General features: G+C 36.1%; 1 pseudogene; it reads right to left on the bottom strand.

The window, feature by feature from the left end:
* LOC111552965 overlaps positions 1–3148 on the bottom strand; it is a 5361-nt pseudogene extending 2213 nt beyond the window's left edge.
* Positions 3149–11187: the final 8039 nt, after the last annotated feature.

Raw genomic sequence — 11187 nt, 5'->3', positions numbered from 1 at the left:
CCAAAGGTTTTAAGTTCATATATCCAGAGCCCAGATCAAAACCATGAATGTTCATGAGACTTTCAACTTTCTCTGCCGGTTTGAAACCCTTACTATCGGGTTTTCCTTTTGAATCGTTGAACTTGTGTAAACAAGGAAGAAAACTGACATCAAAAGGAAAGATCTTTTAAACGGAGAAGAAAAATAATTATGCTTCCACAGCAAGATGGTTTCTTGATGTGCATTGCATTTTCCAAACAGGCTTGTTCAGTTCCCCTTAGATATAAAGCTCAAAAAGCTCTACTCATATTGAGAATTTAAGAGATTGCAGTACTCATAGTTCAAGAAAGGGACAGTAACTCTTCAGACATTTAAAGAAAACACTCAAGAAGCTCCAATGGAATGAAATTATATACTATGCACCCAGATTTACTGTGATAAATGATTTAACATTTAACAAAAATATGAATAAATATGCACACAACACAACAGGCTTCTATGAACATTCTTCTCACAGTGCAGACACATTCAATGTTGGACTGGCCCTGAGCAGCATTGTTCTAAGGTGCTGGCAAGCACTATTTCCATTTTGCTTCTTTCCTTCCTTTGTTGCTATATATTTCATCAGAAAGCCCTGGCGGCTGTTGGTTAACAGATGTCTTTTGTTAGTGATCAGGTGGCTCCAGCTCACCACGATCACAACCAAAGCTACTGTCCATCTTACTCTGATCCAACGGGACTTCCACTCATCAAGAGAGTATGGGCCCATGGACAGCCCCCAGTGTTGGCTCACGTCTCCAGTTGTACTGGCAGCAGCAGCTGCTTTGCCACAGTTGCTGTCATGTCAAACTCTATTTCTCTAAAAGCTTGACTTTTTCTTCAGTTGACAATATTTATTTGAAAAGAAAGTGAAAGTGAAATGTTAAAATACAGTGAGAGATGTAATTCTCAAATGCCTCCCATGAACCAGCAGCATCAGTGTTACCCAGGAACTCAGTAATTTAAATATTTGCACCCCACTCCAGACCTTTGAAACATGAATCTGAGGATAAGGCCCTGAAATCTGCTATAACGAGCCTTTCAAATGATTCTAATTTGCTTAAAGTTTTGAAAATCAACTGACACATGGAGTAAAACGGAGATGTTTATGAATAGGACTCATGTAACTTAGCAAATTTTGCAGGTTAGAAGGCTCTTTGTTGTTTAGTTGTTTCATTGTTTTAATTAATTAATTAATTAATTAATTAATTAATTTTTTGAGACACAGTCTTGCTCTGTTGCCAAGGCTGTAGTGCAGTAGCATAATCTTGGCTCACTGCAACCTCTACCTCCTGGGTTCAAGCGATTCTCCTGCCTCAGTCTCCCTAGTAGCTGGGAGTACAGGCATGTGCCACTAGGCGTGGGTAATTTCTGTATTTTTGGTAGAGACCAGGTTTCATCATTTTGGCCAGGTTGGTCTCGAACTCTTGATCTCAACTGATCCTCCCCCATCGGTCTTCCAAAGTGCTGGGATTACAGGCATGAGCCACTGCGAACAGCCTACATCATGCTTAAAATGTATGATAACAATAGCACAAACTATGGATGGAAGAAAATGAAAATACAATGTTTTCAGGTGCTTATTCTGAAATTAATGGAGTATAAAATTATCAGAAGGTAGATACTGAATAACGATAGAAGTATATTTTAAATTAGCCTGCCTCTACGCACTGCTAATTTTTAATTTTTTTAATTTTCACTACAGATGGGGTTTCCTCATGTTGGCAAGGCTTGTCTTGAACTCCTGACCTCGGGTGATCCCCCCGCCTCGGCCTCCCAAAATGCTGAGATTACAGGCATGAGCCACTGCGCCCAGCCTGTTTATTTTAATTTAAAGATTATCTTAATATACAGGTCATCAAGGTTTAGAACTACTTGACTTTGCTAAACAATTCAAAACGAAATGATGCAGAAATTAAAAGGACATTATTAATTTCCTAAAATAGATTAATATGTAAATAAGGTGTTTGCTATGAAAACAGAAAACACTCCAGGTATTTAAATTACAATGAAATTTAAGCCAGGAGCAGTGGTGTATGCCTGTAGTCCCAGCTACTCAGGAGGCTGGAGCAAGAGGATTGTTTGAGCTCTGGAACTGGAAACCAGCCTTGGCAAAACAGCAAGACCCTGTATTAAAAAAAAAAAAAAAAAAAATTGTGGGAGGGAGGCCAAGGTGCGAGGATCATTTGAGCCCCAGAGTTTGAGAAGAGCCTGGTCAGCATAAAAGCATACCAATTCTACAAAAAAAAAAAAAAACAAAAAAAAAAACAAGTTCTAATTAACAAATTAGCTGGGTGTGGTGGCATGTACCTATGGGCCCAGCTACTCAGGAGGCTGAGGCAGGAGGATTACTTGAACCTGAGCCCTGGAGATTGAGGCTGCACTGAGCTGTGACTGCACCACTGCACTCCAGCCTGGTTGACAGAATAATTTAAAAATGGAATATATACAGGAAACTTGTTTTCTTTAAAAGTATTAGAAAAGGATAAGGAACAGCTATCAGGAGGAATCATGGGAGGAAATCTGTAAGTGTAGAAATCGGGGAAGTTATTTCCAGTGGTCGAGCTGCCTGCATCATTAAGAAGAGCTGTACTCTAGAGAATTAGCCACTCAAACAGCATTTCTTCAATGTATTCAAGCACTTGACATATCTGCAGGGGTAGGAAATTAATGATGTCTGCTTTCCTTCCAACTTCCAAACCTTTTATATGCTCCTCTAATTTTAGCATCTATATTGGAATCCTACTGGCAAGGGAGTCTGGGAAATGTAGATCCTATAAGTCCAGTGCTTGACACACAGCTAGACATTAAGAGGGCAATGGCTGGTTTATTACAAAAAGAAAACATTCCACACAATCAGTCTACTTCTCTGGATGATCAGCTTTGAAAAACACTTTTCTATCTACATGAAAGCATAGAAACAATCATAATGAAAAATATGTGTGTGTTCCAAGTGTAATTGTGTAAGTGAACAAATGATCATTCTTTCCCTTAAAAAGAAAGACATGAAATCCCATCAACCGCTGGAGTCATGTCTGGGTGTTCTAGAGAATGCTTTGGTTTACCATCATACTCCCGTTACCCCATACAATCTCATTTCTTTATGATAATCAGGATCAATCACCACCATGGTCATAAGGAACCACAAATAGCCAGATGACAGGAATATATCAGAACAGGTAGGACAAAATATCAGCTTCTAGTTCAATCAAACCTTTGTTGTGTTCTCTTTTGGAAGCACTCCTATCTTGCAGACAACAAGACCTCTAAATAAGAAGAGGACAAAGATGGAAAAATAAAAGGTAAGAATAACTGAGAGTGCAATTAGAAGTAGTAGGGAGAGAGTATTCTGTTTACATCTCTTGTTTCTTATATCTATGTTCCAGCTTCAATAAAACTATTAAAATACCAAGTCTGTGGCATACTCCTCATAGATTGGTAACCTAAATATGTAAGCTCTTATTACCTAGTGACATAGATTAGATTTTAGTACTCTGTCACAACTCTTTCTCTATATATCAAAATCATTAGTTGTGATAGGTGTTGCTCGTTGCCTCCTTTTCTATACAATGATTAATTTGTCAAAAGCAGTATTGTGTGAGGTAGCAGAATAATTACTAAGATATTCACTCAATCTACATTTGGGCAAAAACGGAAGGAAGGAAGGAAGGAAAATAAATATTAACATTAATTTTATTTTCTAACACAAATAATAATCGTGTATCTTAGATTTGAAAGTGGTTCAATATTATCAACCTGCCACCATGTAGCCAGTTTGTTCTTTCATGGAGAGGGAGCATACTAGTGGTTCCACTTTGGATCCTACCCTTGGCAGATCAGGCACTCAGAAATAGTGACAGGTGTCATGACAGGTCATGAATTAATGAACAAGTATGGTATGGCTGAGAACAGAAGCTGACAATCATATGCAGAATTGGATAATTGGTTCTCTTGACTATCAAAACCCTCCCTTACAGTGGGTGAACGTTGGTGAGCTTCCAAATAGAACACAAAATATGTTCAAAATATCCATCTTACTATCAATGTAAAATCATCACAAGTGTTTATGTCAACGATCTATGACCATGCACTAAGCTATCTTACCACATAAAAATCAGTATATATTTTACTTGTGGTCATATTGTATACAAAAAAAAATTGAGCAACAAGCTTCACTTTTGACATACCAAACATTGGGAGGATGTCCCTCCAACTTTTCTTATAACCACATAGGTATGCCATTGTCATGCAGCATCATACCTCTTCAACAGATGCCACAACCTTCTAAAATCTAGGAATAAGATTTTGTTTATTGTATTTTATTTTTTCCTCAGATACATTTTATGAGATCTCCATGAGCCCATAAGAGAGGACTAATGGACAAATCCGAATATATCATAAGTAGGTACCCAGAAGTTGAAGTCGCTTTCAAGAGTCATAAATGGCCTGAGATTTTAACCAACTTGCAAGCTAACAAATTTGGGTGCCAGAGTCTCATGGATATTGGTGACTAACATCCATTGGTCAGAGATGAAGAGAAGTTCATTACTCATGGAAATAACAGATGCCAGAGTGTCAGCATATTTTACTAATTCCCCAAGCCCAGGACAATGACAAGAGGATTAGATGACTCCAACACCCACAGTGAATTCCATTGCAAGAGTGGAACTCAGCTCTGGGAACCCTGACATTTTATAATAGGCCCTAAACATGGCTGTCCTTTGCTCTTGAAGAATATGTATTTATTGTATGGAACAATAAACACACGTGTCCTTTGCTGTGGAGAGAGTAATTGAAGTGCATGTACATGACAAATAAATTGTATCTGGAATATATATATTTAAAACCCCTTCTAATTCAACAGGAAGTAGACTAACAACTCAAAACATAGGCAAATGTTTTTAACAAATATTTCAGTAAATATACAGAAATGTAATCACATAAAAGCATGCTTATTACTTTTAATAATCAGAAAATTACAAAGTAAATCACAATGAGTTTCTACTATGTCCGATAGAATATATAATATTTAAAAGACTGAGAGTGCTTATTTTTAACAGGAATATGGAACATATTTTTCTCACACATTGCTAGTGACCTTGTAAAACATGCAATCACTTTGGGAAAACATCTGTGAGTTTCTTATAAAGACAAATATTGTTTTTAACATGCAAATTACCTATTTCATTCTCATGTAGGTATGTTACATCTTATTTATTGACTTTTCTCTGTTACCAGAATATAAGCACTGTAACAAATATTCAAATTCAAATTCCAAATCATTGGTATCTAATACTGACTGAACAATAGAACTATTTGTATATTTTTTAAAAAAATATTTATTTATGCCTCCCTTCACACACACGCGTGCGCGCACACACACATACACACACAGAGAGAGACTGAGAAAGAGGGAAAGAGAGAGAGAGAGAGAAAGACCCCAATGCCTCGGCTGCACTCCAAACAAATGGAATTAGGATCTCTAGAAATGGGTCTGGGTATCACTGTACCATATGAAAAAAATCCATAGGACATCACAGCTATGCCAGCCATTAATACGAGAGACAAGATTCCCACTTGCTTTAACTATTTGAAGGAACAATTAAGTAGCTACACAAACATTTGTGACATATTTTGCAAATAAATTTGGAAATCATTGATATTAAATGTCACAATGACCGATGTCATAAATTATTTCTACCAATAAAATGTCAGGAATATCACGAATTTAAAAACTAGCATACCATATTTGGGTTGCCATATAAGAAGCCTAAAGCGGTTAGAACAGTACTTGGCATATGTGCAACTTTCAATGTGTTAGTAACTATATATACATATATACACACACACATATTTATTATACATAATATATTATATATATAATTAATTATATATATAATCAATGAGCCTCTGTAGCGTATTAAAGTAATTATATAGGAGCTAACTGACAGATAAATATTATTTTAAAAATATATATATGTATTTTTTTTGAGATGGAGTTACATTCTTTCATCTAGGCTGGAGTACAATATCAGCTCATTGCAACCTCTGCCTCCTGGGTTCATGCGATTCTCCCTGCCTCAGCCTCCCAAGTAGCTGGCATTACAGGCACCCGCCACCACGTCCAGCTAATGTTTGTGTTTTTAGCAGAGAGGGAGTTTCACCATGTCGGCCAGGCTGGTCTCAAACTCCTGATCTCAGGTGATCTGCCCACCTTGGCCTCCCAAAGTGCTGAGATTACAGGCATGAGCCACAATGCCCAGCCAAAAATAATAATATTAATAACTATTCTTGGTTTTATTATGAATAGTAATATTCCCATTACATTTATTATCTTTCTCTCAAAATCAAGATAAAATGTGATATAATGAAACAATCATAAGTTTTATTTTATTTTTAATTATAATTCCCCCAGCTTATATATATATCTATACATCACAAGAGTAACTAAAATTAATTTTGCCTCAATATCTTTACTTTTTAAATAAAATGGTGAGGTAGTCTTACAGATCAATTGAGCCTCTGTAGCCTATTAAAATAATTATATAGGAGCTAACTGACAGATAAAGGCTCTAGTTATTTAATGTGCATTAAAAATAGCAGGTTAATAAAGCTTTTGCGTAATCTTATGCAATATGAATGTTAGTTTTAATCTTTTTGCATGGCTGTATCTTGTGTCTGGAGCATCTCTATTTCACAATCATTTCCAGCTGTATGACAGAGGCTAGAATTATATCTTCTAAAAGTGATTTTCAGGAGTATAGATCCATGAGTATAGCTACTTTCTGAAATTTGTGCGTGTATGTGAGAGAGAGAGGGCCACAAATTAGTTATAATATCACTCTGCTCAATTATACCCAGCAACTGTACTTAACTATAGAAGAAAAGATATTAATTTTTAATTTAAAAACTATAGACAAAATAACTCTCCAATTATTATTAGAATCACAGACCTGACGATGTTCTTCTCAATATTATGTTTCTCTTTTTTTTGTGTGTGTATTGAGCTGTTTATTCATGTGCTTAGAACAATAGGAAGACAAATTAGTTGTAATGGGTAAATTATTTTTCGGATCATACATGTTACCAACTTCCGTTTGCCTCCACTGAAGTTTAGATTTTAAGCAGCAATTCAATTTCCAAGTTGATTGTTGCATGTAAGCAGCAATTAAATTTTCAAGTTGATTTTTGCAATCGAAGTTAAAATGATCCTTGGCAATACATAAGTGAGAAAGTATTCTTTGCCTCTTACAGAATCCACATCAGCTAATGGTTACAGAAGCCACCAAATTTTCAAAAGCTTGTATTATTACTTACTTTCATCCCTTCCTTTTTTTCCCAAATGTCCCATAGTTCCCAAAATTATAAAATTCTGGTAATTTTATTTCTTGGGTAGTTCTCACAGTGATCATCTCCTCTGCAATATCACTGCTCCATGGAGATCCAAGTCCTCATCATTCTTTGGCTGGTGTCCTCTAGTAGATGACATATTATTTTCTCATCCATTTATCTCACTGATCAACTGACAAAAGATCCTTATCAAATATATAACTCCCGGTGTTTATGTTTTTTAATCTTTATCATCACTTGCAAAGATTTTCTTCTCAGTATGTATCTCAAAAGCATTATTGCCTTATAATAACTGTTATTTGTATGACTTCTGCCATAATTAACAACCTTTGTCATGTGTATCACAGATAACATACAGAACATCATGAAGAAGTCTTGGAAATAGGATTGAGATGTTTCACTAATACTTTCAATATTACATATTCTGTGTCTAGGAAATTTCTACTCAGAAGAAAGGAAAACTCTTGTTTTTACACACTATTCAAGAGTGAAGAATCCACACTGCTGGCTTCTAGCTATCACTCTAATACTAAGTTTAACCACCTAATATAAACAGCTATGTATTTCTTAGGTCAAAATATTTTTCCAAGACTCCTACAAATACTTCTCTATGAAATCAGGACTAAATCCAGCACATAATTTTAAGCTATGTTATGTATGTTTGTATGCAAGAGATGAAAACCCACTGGAAAACTTAACTCAGAAGGATAATATATTCAAAATCAAAGAGGTAGAAGGCTATGGCTATGTTCTAAGTAAGAAGTAACATAGTTGGAGTTATAATAGTAGGAAGTGAAAGCGTTTGCGTTATGGATATATTTATAAGTTTTAGCCAAATAATTTGAAAACACTAGAAATAGGATGAGACCGTACAAAAACACTCAGTGCTGACTGAGGATTTTGCCTGAATTACACATAAACTAGGGGAACACCGGGGGAACAACCTGTTTTTTTTTTTTTTTGAAAAGTGAAAATCCAGAATTAAGTATTGGTTATTTTAATGTACCGATGCTAATTAGCATTCCAAGAGCCTATTTTAGATAGCAGGTTGAAATGTGAACATCAGGATCCAGAGGGAGGGACGATATGGGGAACACATATTTAGCTACTAAATTAACCCCCAAACCACTGTGTCTTAACAGAATATTTAGTTCTTAAACCATAATTCAGTAAATATTGCATGACTCATTCAATGGCACTGGGACAAGTTTCCTATAATTTTGTGATTCCATCATCTTAAGCACAATACTCCTCTATAGCCATCAGAGAAAGCATTAGAGAACACCGAATACCGTATAGGAGTAGTTATGCCTACTTCTGAAGGGTTCTATATACTTATTCCTCCATAACATTGACCAGAACTCAGTAACCTGCTGCTAAACTAAATGCAGAGGAAAGGTGAGAAATGTTTTTAGTCTATCTGTTCATGAAGAAAAAATGTGACCAGTAAATCCTTGGCAATCTGTGACAATCTGTGGAATTAATGAGCAAACTAAGAAAGGTCTCTTTATAAGATTAATTTTTTTTATTACACTTTAAGTTTTGGGGTACATGTGCAGAACGTGCAGTTTTGTTACATAGGTATATATGTGACAGGGTGATTTGCTGCATCCATCAACCCATCACCTACATTAGGTATTTCTTCTAATGCTGTCTCTCCCCTAGCGTCCAACCCCCCACAGGCCCTGGTGTGTGATGTTCCTCTCCTTTTGTCCATGTGTTCTCATTGTTCAGCTCCCAGTTATGAGTGAGAATATGGGATGTTCGTTTTTCTGTTCTTGTGTTAGTTTGCTGAAAATGATGGTTTCTAGCTTCATCTATGTCCCTGCAAAGGACATGAACTCATCCTTTTTTATGGCTGCATAGTATTCCATGGTGTTTACGTGCCACTTTTTCTTTATCTTGTCTATCATTGATGGACATTTCGGTTGGTTCCAAGTCTTTGCTATTGTGAATAGTGCTGCAATAAACATACGTGTGCATGTGTCTTTATAGTAGAATGATTTAAAATCCTCTGGGTATATACCCAGTAATGGGATTGCTGGCTCAAATGGTATTTCTAGCTCTAGATCCTTGAGGAATTACACACTGTCTTCCACAATGGTTGAACTAATTTATACTCCCACCAACAGTGTAAAAATCATTCCTATTTATCCACATCCTCTCCAGCATCTCTTCTTTCCTTTTTAATGATCGCCATTCTAACTGGCGTTGAGATGGTATCTCATTGTGGTTTTGATTTACATTTCTCTAATGCCCAGTGATGATGAGCTTTAGTTCATAGGTTTGTTGGCTGCATAAATGTCTTTTGAGAAGTGTCTGTTCATATACTTCACCCACTTTTTGATGGAGTTGTTTGATTTTATCTTGTAAATTCGTTTATGTTCCTTGTAGATTCCGGATATTAGCCCTTTGTCAGATTGATAGATTACAAAATTTTTCTCCCATTCTGTAGGTTGTCTGTTCACTCTGAGGATAGTTTCCTTTGCTGAGAAGAAGCTCTTTAGTTAGATCCCATTTGTCAATTTTGGCTTTTGTTGCCATTGCTTTTGGTGTTTTAGACATGAAGTCTTTGCCCATGCCTATGCCCTGAGTGGTATTGCCTAGGTTTACTTATAGGGTTTTTATGGTTTTAGGTCTTAATCCATCTTGAGTTAATTTTTGTATAAGGTGTAAGGAAGGGGTCAAGTTTCAGTTTTCTGCATATGGCTAGCCAGTTTTGTATTTATAGATAATTATTATTTTTTAACTCTGCAGGGAAGAGTTTCTTTACACAGGTGAACTTCTGGTCAGTGGTATCATCTGCCATAGAACATAATGAAATAAGACTTGGCCATGACATAGGAGGACATAGAAAGGGAATTTGGGAAAGGTATCTGTGTCCTCATGAAGGGATATTGGGACAGAAATATCTTGTGCTTTCAGACAGGGACATTTTGTTATAAATGGTTGTGTTACCTGAACTGAGAGAATCAAATTTGTCAAATGTTGCTTACAGGCTGAGTAAGATAATTTCTGAGAAAGTACCATTGAAGTCAACATTTAGAAGTACATTCCTGCTTGAGAGGACTATAGGGACAGAATCCTGGGCAGAAAAGATAAAAGAAATAGTACAGTTGTAAAAATGAGCATAGAAATAAGTGAATAGTTACAGGACATATAGGGTCATGGGAGAGATTTTTTTCTCTTTCTTTTTCATGTATGCTTGTACATACAGGACTAATTCAAGAAAGATGGAACAGTTAATTATGAAGAAGTGAATGGGAAGAAATGCATATGTAATGAGATCAGATCATCAATACAGTGCACAAGAAAACCTGTGCAATCTAGTGCACAAGAAAACCTGGCCTTGGACAGGACAACAGATGGTACCTCAGTACATCATTGAGTTAGGGGACTTGGTGATTCTGCTAGTTTTGTGTCTTTGATTTTGGTTACTTTGTGACCAGAATAATCCCCAAGAACAAAATATTAGGGGACTAGAGGGCATGTACTGGAAAGTCAAGAGTGAGGGCTGAAGTGCAGGAAGCTTGGATGTCAATGAAGGTGTCATTATTGGCAGTGCAATTTCTAGGGTTTCACCATGGAATATGGCTAAGTAAATGAGAGGAAAGCTATTTGGTGGTGAATTCAAGGATTTAAAAACGCATGTGTATGATAGTATCAAATATAGCTTTATTTACTTCTAGTTTTTTAGGGTAAATTTCTCTGCCAAAGACTCCTGAGTGTCTCATACAAATAGACCAAAGTGATAAAGTGATCCCTAAAACTTAAAAATCACCCTAGATATTGCAAATTCTTGCTTAATGACTTAAAATA

The sequence above is a fragment of the Piliocolobus tephrosceles genome, chromosome 19 (assembly GCF_002776525.5).
Source record: "Piliocolobus tephrosceles isolate RC106 chromosome 19, ASM277652v3, whole genome shotgun sequence".
NCBI classification, from domain to species: Eukaryota; Metazoa; Chordata; class Mammalia; order Primates; family Cercopithecidae; genus Piliocolobus; species Piliocolobus tephrosceles.
Note: the sequence above shows the minus strand (reverse complement) of the source record. Positions and strands in the feature narration are given on the sequence as shown.